This window comes from Halyomorpha halys, unplaced genomic scaffold (genome assembly GCF_000696795.3).
Source record: "Halyomorpha halys isolate HHAL.00 unplaced genomic scaffold, Hhal_1.1 Scaffold473.1, whole genome shotgun sequence".
NCBI classification, from domain to species: Eukaryota; Metazoa; Arthropoda; class Insecta; order Hemiptera; family Pentatomidae; genus Halyomorpha; species Halyomorpha halys.
The window spans coordinates 715,428-729,146 of record NW_027113075.1 but is presented as its reverse complement, the minus strand read 5'-3'; the positions used below and the strand labels follow the sequence as shown (position 1 = coordinate 729,146).

Sequence of the window (13,719 nt, the reverse complement as noted above, 5' to 3'; positions counted from 1 at the left end):
AGTTCTTTAAAGTTATTTATTTTCTTTGTAAACTGATTTACTGCTGGAACTATTATGTCTTCGGAATGATTTTACATTGCTATCTAATGTTAAATTCATATAATTTGTTTAACGGATCGAACGTTGGTAGCAGATCACTGGAGAGGGGAGGAAATAGGGAATGATAATTGTCAATTAAATTAAATAAAATTGTTAAATGGAATGAAATTGTTAAATAGGAAAAAACAATTAAAACATCTGTATTTGGTGTATTGAAGAGTATTTATTGTAAAAGGAAAAGATAGAGAAAAAAATTGTTGTTATATCATGTGAATATATGTATTGTATATATGTATGTCCGATCATAGATTGATTGATATGCTGTATATTGTAGCAATTCAATATTTGCACAGCATGGGTAAATAAAACATTTCTCTCTATATTGCAAATCAAAAAAATCTCTTATGAATGTAGTGAAAATAAAAGATATTTAGTTTCAAGAAAGTGTTCTGTGTTTATCTGAGTTCGTGAAGAAATTCAGCTTTTATTTGTACACAAAATTTTTTTTTTAATTAAAAAGACTTCTTTCAACTATGTAAAAATAATTTTGTCTTAAAAAACGATTAATTATTATACACATTTTGTTTCCCTAAATATGATTGTGTAGTGTACAACAAATCTTTACAGGTTTTGATTACTAGAGTGCTGTTCCAAGACCTAATTCTTCGTTTGTTGCTACAATTAACATTTTGTGCAATGTTTAAGATATACTAAACAAAAACAAGAGTAGTGAATGTTTCATATTGAAAAAATAAATAAATTTAAAAAATAAATAAAGCGTAAATGTGACTGAAATGTTTTGATATAATTAATCCACCACATTTAAGTTACTGCTCTATTAAAAATAAATATAAAGCCAAGATTAACTCTGCATCTATATTTATTCAAGTACTATAAAATTTACAAGTTTTAAGGATATCCTGTCCTCTCTAGGATATCTGATATTTACTAATAATGTCACGCTTAATTAAACTAAATAATGGAGTCGAAACATAAAACCGTGGAAACATTCTAGTCCTTCCTTATATAAACCTTAATGCACTTATCTTGTGATGCTGTGAAGTATCAGAAATAATATGACCTATATATCTCTGATATTACAGAACTAGGCAGAAATTGATCCTGCCCTTATATAATAAACTCAGTGCTGCAATCTAATTTACCTTAGCCTTACTCCTTAAACATTTCTTCACAACCTTCTTAGAATGAAACAAAGAAGTTTTCTTACCACATATACACATTATTATTAGCAATTAGTAGTATTATATTTTATATTTAATTATTTATTAACTTTTTGTTTTGTTTTTTACAGCTTGTTAAGGCTTAAAGATAGATTCATTATAAAAATAAGGTATATTCACAAAAAAAATAAATAAAATTATAGTTAAAAAGTACTTGAAATGAAAAAAAAGATGAACCTACCTTTGAGCTTTAACACAGCCTATTATATATATTTCTTGTGGATGCAATGAAAACACAAGAACGAAGGCGAATGTACACATCAATGTTCCTTACTATTTATTTTTTAAAGAACATATAACAATGAAAAAAAAAATCAAAAAACATCACGTTGGGTTACGTGATGATGTACCTGTAATCATCATAACATAGCATGATTGGACTTTTTGTATTGTAATTTTAACATGGTGTTTTTGTTTATTAGGTCGTATATCATGGCGAGGGTCTGATAAATAACTTTAAAGAGAGCCTATATCCAGCTGCTGAATTCTATCCTTCTCAGGAAGAGAGACGATATCGACGACATTGTGCCAATGGAAAGGGTGAAAATAGGCCAACAAAGAATTAAGCGAATCAGTGCTCATAAATGATTTCTTTTTAGAGCTATTTTTCCTTTATCCCAGAAAAGGAGTGTTATCAAGCTCCTCTAATATAATCATTGTGACTGTCAAAATTGTTTTTTATAATTTACTTTGTTACAGCCTATAAAAAGTGTTCATTCCCTTCAAATATAGAATTATATTATATAACGTCAGTCATTCTACTGAATTTTCTATGTGAATGATTAACTGATTCAATTGGCTCTTTGCTTCTGATATTCGAAGTTTGCTGTTTTTACAGTAAATAGACAAGAAATTTGAAGAAACCTGTTGAAGCTATTTAAAAAAATACATTTATCTTCAATTTTGAGTACAAGAAAAATTAAAACCTCGACTTTTAAGTTTCTATACAAGAAATTTACTGTAAAGTACAGTAATTGTGTTCTCAAGTTTCTTGAGAATGAGCAGAACCAATTACGACATACGTAATTTTCTAAATTAAACAAGCTCAGTATTATTAAATTGGAAAAGCTATTGGAGAAGAAGATGAGCAGGAAAACACTCATGCAGCACCATTTGCAAAGTGCCTCATGGCGTCCTAAAAGATGTTGACATTTAATGGCCATGTACAAAGGAAAAGCAATTTAGAATGTTTTAGAGGAAAACTACTTAACCTCTTTAACTCAACCCCCAGACGAGCGAATACAATTAATCTTTTAATTCCCATCCTAGTCTGCAGGTTTCATAATAATAATAATAGTCATAGTCTCCCAGGTCTGTTAATTGATATTGCTTGCATAATTTAATTTGAAATAACTTGAGTGAAATGTTATTTCCTAGTTTCTTTCATTTGACGTCAGACATTTGTTTACCTACTTCCAGAATGTGGACCGAGTACTTACACCTGAAAGAAAACTCAAGAGCTTAAATTATATAATAAAGTCATAATAAGCAATATATGTATTCTATCAAATGAAATATCAATTTTTTCATGACACCTGTTAAGTAAATCTGACTGGATATAATCAAATTTCAATTATTTATTCTGATACGCCGCATAGCTTTTATATTTATATATTTATTTATTTATGAAAGGGTGTTTATGGCACTGCAATTTTAAACTCTCGGAAAGTTAGTCAAAAATAATTATATAAAAAATTCAGTAACTAAAATCTTATAATTCATCAACTAATTTGTAATCTCTGACAATCTGCCTTTTTCCGGAATTTCATTTCAGCGTTTGACAACAATCGTGAACAATGTACGTACTGCTCTAAAACTGTATATCAAATTAAATGACCTAACTGAATTTCACGATTAAATACCTCAAGAAAATTTTATTTAAACGCTAGTTATATTTTGATAAATTACTTTTTAATACAATTTATTGAATGATAAATATTATAGATAAATTCATTATTATTTACATATATGCCCATATCATTTATGTGTATATAGTAAACATGTAATAAATGAAAAAACTTTCCTTATGTTTCCTTAGGAGGTTTTGTAGGATTCAATTCTCAACGGTTATATTATTTCTCAGTTAATTTTAAGTAATGTTCATTTTAGAAAATGTTTCTTCAGCCATACATTTCCAACGAAGACAAATGTTTCAGCTTATTGCATGATTCCGCTAAGTTAATCCAGGCACTGGTGATATTTTCGACTACCTTTAATAAAATGTGTTCTGCTAGCATACTTACTAATTTAGCTTATCTTATTTGAAAGAAAAGTAAAACATATAAACTATGATTTCTACTAACATTATAAGCCATGTCTAACAATTGTATTTCTTAAGGTTTTATTTCTATTCTGAATAGATGAAATCTTAATTTGTTTACTTTTCCTGGTAAGAAATGACCATTCCGTCAAATTGTCAATGTTTTTAATCTCAATAGAAAATATTTGTCGAATCCAAAAAAAACAAAACAAGTTTTTAGAAAAGGGTCACAAAGAAAAATAAAGTAGCCCGAATATAAACATTGATTTTGCAAAGTTAACTATTGAATATACATACATATAAGAAAAAAAATCCAGAAATGAAATAATGAATGAAAAGTAATTTAGGCTATTGCTGGGATGTTGTGTTCAAAAGTGATGTTGGTGGGTCCACATCTACACTATCTCAGTAATGTATTAATAGTCAAATTTTATTGAAAATTAATTATCACAAAGATAATTATCAAACGAAGTCAATGCCTGGTAATGGACATTATCTTTTTTTTTTTTTAATCCTCCTCCTTTGTAATTTCTGGCATACGGAGTGCGGCAGCAGTGGTGTAGTGCCCTGAAATTTGTGCATGCCACTGCTACCAAAAATAAACAATTTTTATTTATTTTTTTTAAAAATTATTACTACAAAAATAATCTTAGGAGGGTTCCTTATAATTGTTGGGAACAATTTTAACTGTGGTGCAGCCTAGCGCGTTGTGCGCCTTACTGATGGGGCTCCACCTTGTCCACTGCATCCGTCCGGTTGCCTCCTGCAGTTTGCCACCCTGGTCCCGCCCTCTAGAATTAGTTTTTGTTCTAACAGAAATAGCTTCTTCTAAAAGAAAACGCAATATATTAAAATTATAACAAAAAATATTATCAAAGAGGAACACTAATATCCTCAAAGAGCCACGTGATGCGCGACCCGCAGTTTGCCTACTCCTGAACTGGCGAATTTAACTTTTTTTAATAGTAACATTATGGCACTAATGCAAAACTTTTCGTTTGTTTATTCGAAAATTACTCATCTTATTCATTTCAAATACTAATCCAATCATTATTAACTAAAAAAATTGAGATTTAATTTTCTTAAATCAACAAAAAAAATTGCCTGAAATAAGAAACCAGATTTATGACAGAAATGTTTTTATTTTGCGGTGAAACTTAACTATACTGTCAGGTTCTCAAGAAGTGGACCAAACACCTTAAAAATCAACATTTTAATTACAAATGATTTACATAATCTATACCATCACTCCAGCATATAAAAATGAGCGAAATTAATAAAGATACTGGAATAAACATAGAGCTTGAAAATTTTATTAAATTATTTATGCACAATAAACATCTTATATTTTTTCTTTCATGCTCTGTGTAATTTTTTATTACTGAACTTTTATGATTGATTATTTTTTTTTGTTGTTAATTTTTGGAAAGTGTATATTTTCCCCTAATTTTAACCCTTGTCAAATATTCCAGTTTTGAACCAGTAATGATCATTTAGTCCTCTTCCTGTATTACGATGTTACTACCAATCGATTTTTAACTCGTTTCTTACCAAGATGTAAGTGAAAAAAATTTTAAGTAGCATGGCCACTTTCATTGAGGGCATATTTGTGCAAATGAATAGCTAAATACTATGTTCAAAAACTTCAAAGGATTTTGAAGTAAACAAATACTGATTGAATATGTATTATATAAATATAAAAAAATATTTAAAAAACATATAAAAATATTTAATTATTTTATTATTAAGTTCTATGTTGTAAACAAGCATTTTGGAACAAGAGTTACGAAAACTCAACGGTCCATAAGGATTTAAATTATAATTAGCATCGTTGGATATGCTATGGAATGTTCTTGTACTATGAAAGCTCCTAAAGCAAGGAAGTAAGGTTGAAGATTGTTACAGAATTCAAGGATCCAATTAGGCAATAAAATATTAGAATCTTACGTCAGAGCTATCTAACAACGAGGGTCTAGGCACGTGGGATCACTGATTTCAATGAAACTTTTTCGGAGATACTTTATAGCTTATACTTTTTCATACTGAATGAAACCAAACAGTTTTTAATCATATTAAATTAGTTTAGATGTATAAAAAACTCTAATAACCAAAAGTAGCTTTCAATAAAGTAGACTGCAAAAATTTATTTTTACAAAAAATCAAGCCACATTAATTTTTAGTATCTTTTGAAACCCTCAAATACGAATTTTCATATACAATTAAAAAATATAAATTTTTTTGTTTCTACCAATGTCTCTTTTTCACGAAATAAATTCATAACCCCTCACATTTTTGTCCAAATCTAACTTATGAAATCGAAAAACGGCATCAAACCCGCCACTCCCGCCCTCCATGGTAGCCTTACTTATCTGACTTTTAGAACGGACAATTTCAGCGAGTAGGTTGGTCGATGATCGACATGTCACAATCTCTCAAGAGTAGATCATAACACAAAAATAAAGGCAATCCTTCCCCGCCTGACCCGCCCCGCTAAACCCCCGGAGAGCGAGGGCCCTATATCACTTTCGAAATAGTAGCTTAAAACGGGAAGGAGAGACTTTGAGATAGAGCAAAATATTTAAAAAGCCCCTGAAATCGAAAAACGGCATCAAGGAATGTTGAATAGTTGAATTTCGGCACTTCCAACTCGTATAAATTTCTTTTAGATTTTATGGCTTTATAAAGGGAAAAAAGTTTCACATAAATAAAAAACTTCTCAAACGTTTAACAAAACGTAATATAAAATATAATCTCTAAAATATAATAATATAATCTAACGTAATATAATCTCCGGTTCTGATTTGTTCAGATAAATGTGGTTTGTAATATTGCGTGAAGTTTAGATGGTCTAAAATCATTCGTAGGTTTAGTACAGATTGGTGGAAGTGGGAATTATAGTAGACATGACTTGGTATAAATTTCATTTTATTATCATTTGGATTAACCTGTTTTATTTAATATATTCGCCAACATGTCACCCACTGTCATGGAAGCCAAGTATGTCACACGCGATTCTACGTTCAGTATGTTTCTCTGTTATAGAACTTAGTATAACAAGGATTTTTAATTTATAATGACAACATATAATAATTATAAAAATAATAATATACAGTAAAAAATGTTGGGAGCAGCAGAGTTCCCTCACTAAGGTCAATAATGTTTGGAAAATAAATTTGAATAGATTTAATTGTTTCGTTAATGTTTTAAAAGAGCGGAAAAAAAGGAGGAGCGAAGGAAAAAGTTGAAATACCATGAATGATAATATAGTTTATATTTTGTTGCAGGAAGCTACAATAATATTTAAGCGAAAAGAGGAGGTATACATAGGTACAGCCGTTTTTGTGCTCCAGTACAACACTTTATTCAGCTATCGTACAGATGAAATTTCGAAAATGGTGCCCGAATTAGAACACATCGATTGGAAGACGAAACTATAAAGAATAAAAAAGCTCAAAATCAGCTGTGGTAGGGTTTTATAGGTCCATAAAATAAGCAAAAGAAAAAAAAAGTTATTTTAAAAGCCTTACAAATAACTTCCATTGATAACATTATATGTTATTATTGTTACAACATTGTATATTAATATTAATATATCAACGAACATAAGTAATTTTATATGAAAATATACGCGGGACAGGAAAGGACTAACTAGTCAAGAATATGGCTTTTCAAAAAGTCCTTATTAGTTTTGAATTTGATGTTCCATTTCTAAACCTTTTCGTAGATATTAAAATTGGGTTAAGTCAATAATCTTTTTTTTAAACTTTATAAATAAGTATTCCACTGATTAAGTGTAGTACTTCCATGGAGTCCACTACATCCGAGTGCATTTATGCGATATATTTCAAACCTACTGAAACAGTCTTCTTACTGAAGGAGTCAGTAACCAGAAAGATAATCAGCGAATCATCCTCCATTTGGGATACCTAAGGGCACTAAATCCAACTATAACAAAGCTTACATAACAATATCAGCACTTTATTGAACCCTTACAAACCTCGGATCTTGAAAGGTTTCAAGCAAACATACGATACGATGGCTTCATTTGATATGCAAAATGCACTATAAAAAAGTCCAGGTTCGATGTTTGGAACACAATTTGGAACAGAAACTAAGAGAGAGAAATACTTTATTTATTCATCTATGCTGATAGATCCTATCCTAAATACATTAGGTTGCCATCTCACACAGCATACTTATCAATCCGTAATCGGACATATTTATATTACACATACATGGTATAATTATAAAAAAAAATCGGTTTTCTACAATTTATCTAAAGGAGTTCTGAATACCTTGCTTACTCCTTTTCGCCTAGTCATTTCAGGAGCACTTGAGTACCTTATTATCATATGATTATAATGATTGGCTAATATCTCTACGTATGTGGATAAAGAGTACTTTTTTTCGAAAAATGATGAAAGAATTATTCGATTTTGGATGGAAATTGACCACTATAACGTTAAGTTAATAACGGGCATTCCTAAATAAACACAACTTGAAAATTCGTTAATGTGAAAAATAATTTTGATTATTTAGTAAAATCGTTCTGGAAGTTCACTGTGTCAGTTGATAAAATGGAAGTATCTTAGCTAACTATTGGTCTTCGGCAGGGAGGGGGAGAAAACAACATTTGGTATAGGCATATAAGAATAAATTAAAATCTCGCTGCTTTGCTTTAATGGTGGCACATATGAAAGCAACTTTTTTTTTGGTATTTGACTTATTCTGTTGATTTTAACATAGAGGGGTACAGTGTATTATAGAGCAGTGGTTATAAGTATATGCCAGGAGTGCCGCAAGGGTATGTTATCAAAATATTACAAAAAAAAAATTAAATTAATTAATTAGAATTAAAATAGCAAATATATAGTTATTTTTGTATTTTTAAGCTCGACAAGAGTGCCGCTAATTCTTTTTACCACAAAAAGGGTTCAACATTTTATTTTTTGCTAAAAAGCAATTGCCGTGGTGAAAAGTTTAGAAACCGCTATTATAGAGTGTTACTTGCCCTAACAGCTTTCCAATAGTCTACAGAGGGACCACAATAGGAAATATTATCCCAGTCTTTGGTACTATCATTAGAATACGTCCGATTCAAAACAAAATTAAACTTGTTTTGTCAGATTTACCACCACTATTGAAGCAAATCAGGGATACATCCACTTCTCATAAGTAGATGTTTTGTTTTCACAAATTAAAATTTTATTTCTAGAATTATTTAGTCGATTTAAAACTCCAAGTTTTTATGGTGTAAAGAAATTAATGACTTATCTACATGAGACACTCCTAAATAATTTTACAAACGTGGATTTGTTGACTTTTGATAGAAAAGTCATTCTAAAAATGTTTTAATAATTATTATTCTAATTTATTTGAATTGATTATTTTAAATAAATTAAATATCACTCTTAGCAGTTTTCTCATAAACTCTAGTTTCTTCTATGATTTAGTATAGTATGATTCTAGTGACCTAATATATTTTATCGGATATAAGAAAAAATTTGTTGTATATTTTAGAAAAATAATTTTGAAATGCTTGTTTGACGAAGAGGGTATCAAATAAATTAAAAACAGGACCTCAGAAAACAGATTCAACGGTGAACTTTTTTTAATCATTATTGGTTTCATTATAGAAAAAAATATTCTCCGTGACCTACTTCGGCTGGCGACATTTATTAATTCAATTTTCTTAATAGGCTTCTTTGTTTACTTAATGGAAATTCTTTTATCTCCTAATATTAGCTCTAAAGTATGAAAGCTTCTCAATGAGTTCTCTTCGTTTCTTAGATTGAAATTATAAGCTTAGAAATTAATTATTTGTCAGTAATATGGCCATATAAATTTTTAAAAAAGCCATCACTTCTATTTTTTATAAATAAAATGATGCTTGATAGCCGGATTTGGAATCTTCTCGGTTAAGCATTACATGAGTTATTTAAGAATACTATTTAAAAAAAAAATTTCTAAAGAAAATGTAACGCTTAATTTTATAGAAATTTATGATAAATTAAATTAAAAAATACATATACAATGCGACATCTAAGTTAATAATATTTTTAAAATTGTGTTCTCATGTACTGACGGGTTATTGAGGATGGCTCGGTCTTTCCCATATAATGTCGGTAACTCTTCCGACGAGGTTGGGACTCGACAGAAGACAAACATCTGTACGGTTCCAGCACCCGTTACCATGATCTGCCGTGTTTCGTAATAGTTTGTTCCAGTCATTTGGTTTTTTGAACGTTTTCAGTGCTTGAAAGGTATGAAGTAGTTCAATGACTTTATTATCACCACATCAATTATTATGGAGTTTCTAGATCTGTATGAGGTTGAACCAAAATGATAATTATCTTTCATAACTTTTATTTAGTGTTCCCATCCACCAATTAATACATCCTATGACATCTTGAACATCTAACTATAGGTGGCACGTAGCTGCGAAATTTGTAAAATCACGAGCCGTTGTGAGCAATGCGAATGGCTTGAGGTCGGAATTTGACTAACAAAAACAGTGTAAAAGTCTGTGAACACGCTCGTCTTGCCTTGTGGCCTGAATCTTGGGAACAAGGCTTGAGAATATTACAAGCGATTTACTAGCCAACCTTTTAATTTACATTTCGTTATTTAAAATCACAATTATTTCAAAATACAGACGTAAACAGGCTATCTGATTAGTAAAACTTGGCAGTAGCCAGCGAACAAACTAATTGTCTAAATAGCTCTTATATGGCAGTTTTAGGTTAGAAGGCTGGAGAACATCTTCTTTTCAGACTCTTGGTAGGATTATAAAGAAACTATTGGGAAGTAAGGAAACAAACTAGTGTGTTGGAGCAGCTAATATTTGAATATACTTAAATAAATCTTAAATTGAATACAATCTTTATATTTCTGTCTTTCACGTTTAATACGGACAGCAATGATTGGTCTAGAATTAAAAAAAGTGGAGAATGTGACTTATGAAGTATGAGCCCTTATATAATATATAATAAAAGAGCTAATATTTCATTCTGAAACATTTTCTTACATACATTTACATTATACAAATTAAAAGTCGCATTTTTGCATTCTCTTTCCCCCGTTTTGAAAACTGCCATCGGTATTCATTTTTAATCCTGTCTCGTATCCATTTTTTTGTTGACCTCTTCATTTTGTATCGATCGTGGTCCTTTCATCCGCAGCCCTATGTGGGTCGGTAATAGTCCACGTTTCCGTCCGTTATGGGAAATAGAGACCAACTCTGAATATCAATATCTCCCAGTTCATATAGAACAGCTCTAGGAAAGCATTTTCCATCTGGTTTTCAGTTTATCTTTATTATATTTTAAAATATCTTGATAGTGAAATTGCCAAAAATAGTCAAACTGTACCATCAATTCCTCAAATCCTTCTCTTATATTCTTACATCTTGAATGGGATAATTTTTTTCGTCAAAATGAATCAACATAAAAGTTTTAAACTTCAGAGACATTTTTCTTTATTTTTATAATATAGAATGTATGTTATAAATATTCATTTCCGGAAATAAAAGTGGTGATACAGAAATATTATATATCATTGGAAAGCCCATGAGCTTAGAAGTAATAATATATAACAATGGTAATGGAGAATGAAGAAAAAAGTCAACATAAAATATATATTTTAACATGTGTTTTACTTATGGGTTTCGTCAGTCAGAAACATTTTTTCGTCACCTTAGTTACTAAATAATTAATTCTTATTTATTTTATTTTACCTAAATGTATTTGAGCCCTCGAACTGATAGGAAAATTTTATAAAATCATTCTTAGTATTTTTTAATGTTGATTCTATAACAACTTAGCATTGAATAAATGTTCAAGAGCAGATTGTAAATTATTATATTTTAATATTTCTGTCATAGAAAATTATCTTATTTGTAAATAGATGACAAACATTCTCGGTCACAATTGTATGACTATTAGTCCTGTTGTGAAAAAACTCTGCCAAGATGATGCAAAGAAATTTCCTGTTCCATAAATCCACTGGCGTTAGCCACTTGTTTAAACCATCTTTATTGGATCCTACAACGCCCCTTATAATGCCAGGAACTAATCCAAGGGAAATTTCAATAGTAAACATATTCCTTTATTCTTGTAATATGTGTGTATTTGTTTCTTTTATTATTTATCAGGAGAGTTCGCAAAAAAACAGGAAATTTCTAATATAATCCACATGTTCACTTAAATGTATATGAAGCAACAAGATATTAAGTTTGTATGCATTTTATTTAGAACCATCAACTATTTAGATCATATTAGAACAATAAAAAAAAAAAAGAAAAGTAAAATACCTTCTCTTAAACTTGAAAATGATAATTCTTTGCTTTTAACTTTCCTCATTTATTTAATGTACATAAATAGATGATGTTATATTATATTTACATTCCTTATATTTTCTCATTGCCGAGATATGCCAGGCACAAAAAAAAAAAAATCTTAATAATTTCGATCAAATGAAGTCTCATTTTACCTCTTTCACATATCTAACTTTTTTATGGTTTATTTTTAAGTAAATGGCTACGAAATCTACTAAATTATACGAAGTATTTGTATTTTTCTATTTGAAAATAAAGAAAGAATTTTAATATTTTATTGAAAAATTTGAATCTTTTGAGAACAAATTAAATAGTTGGTAATTAAAATAAATTGTGTTTTAAAACTAGAAAATACTTGGAATTTTAAATATTGTTTTTTTAAATCACAATTAAAATACTTTTAGTCCAGGTTCAGACGAACAGTTCGTAAGTATTGAACTGTACTTATTGTTGCTCATTCCTTTTTTCCTTATGTAATCTACTGATAGGTTTTTATTTGATTTTTTCGTATTAAAACAAAATAACTAATAAATCAATATTTCTTATCTATTTCATTATATGTCTATGATTTAGATCAACTACAGCTAATGCTTATTTTTGAAGGTTTTGTTTTTATTTTATTTTAAAGGCTTGTTAATTTTATTAAGTCTCTTCAGTCAGCAACTATGACGTGTTTTAAAAGTCTACATAATATGTCCATTAGTTTCTAAAAAGTATAGCATTGAGTTTTTAGATGTCTTTTTCTGAATTTAGAAATTGGACATTGATTTTTGTAACAGCTATTTTTTAACGTTGCAGTAAATATTAAGATTTCCTGCAGCCTAAGTCTTTTAAATAGTTAGATTAATATTTAGAGTAATTATTTTTCCTAATTCTTAATAGCTTAAACCTTCTTTTAAACTTGATCAATCAAATTTTACTTTTAATTTAAGCTTTATTAAACTATTAACTATTAATTTATATTTTATGTTTAAATGTTAATTTCTAATAATCAGCAGAAGACTAGGTTCAATATTTAATTAACTGCAGCATGTTACTTGAGCAAACTAATTTAGTGAATATTGCATTAAACGAGGGCCATCATAAATCAAACACCAATATAAGCCATCGGCTGAAATCTAATTTATAAATTATTATTATTAAAGCCTCATCAAATAGTTAGGATCTTTGATATTTGCTCATTAAATACAAAGTTCATACCTCATTATGAGAACAGAAATTGAATTCTTTATATATTTTTGTTTTTCGGAAAAGGGAAAGCAATATAATATGAAAAAAATATATGTGCATACTATAGATATATATAGTATTGTATCGTAAATGTAATCATCAGTGACACTGGTTTTACACAAGGAGATATTTTCTTATGTATTGAAGATAGAAAATAACGATAATAGCATATTTGCGTTCTGCTAATGACGTTTGAATATATTTTGATTACATCAATTTAAGATAAATAAAGAATCACATTTAAATTCTTCAATAAATATCTTCCCAACATTTTTAATAAAAGTTTCAACATTTCTTTAAAAAATTTTTAACATACATGAATAAATAAATGACTTTTATATCCTGTTTATTACAACCCATAAAGGATCAGGGGTACTGTTACTAGACCAACGGTTGTGCAAGGAGGTGATTTGGTCAGAATCACGCTCGACTAAGGCTAAAAAAATTATTAATAAGATTGCACAAAGTTGCCGAATTTTAAATGCAGGCATCCGTGGCCGAGAAACGACGAACAACAAAAGAAACAAAAATGGTCAACTCGTTCAAGAAATAGTATATAACATAATAATAATCGGCCACCATTTTTAAACAATAATCATAATGTTTAGCATATA

At 29.1% G+C, this 13,719-nt stretch overlaps 1 protein-coding gene across 7 annotated transcripts in view; it reads left to right on the top strand.

Moving 5' to 3' along the window:
• Ndae1 (Na[+]-driven anion exchanger 1) overlaps positions 1-13,719 on the top strand; it is a 178,264-nt gene that overhangs the window by 37,152 nt on the left and 127,393 nt on the right. The gene's annotated exons all lie outside the window — the stretch shown is intronic.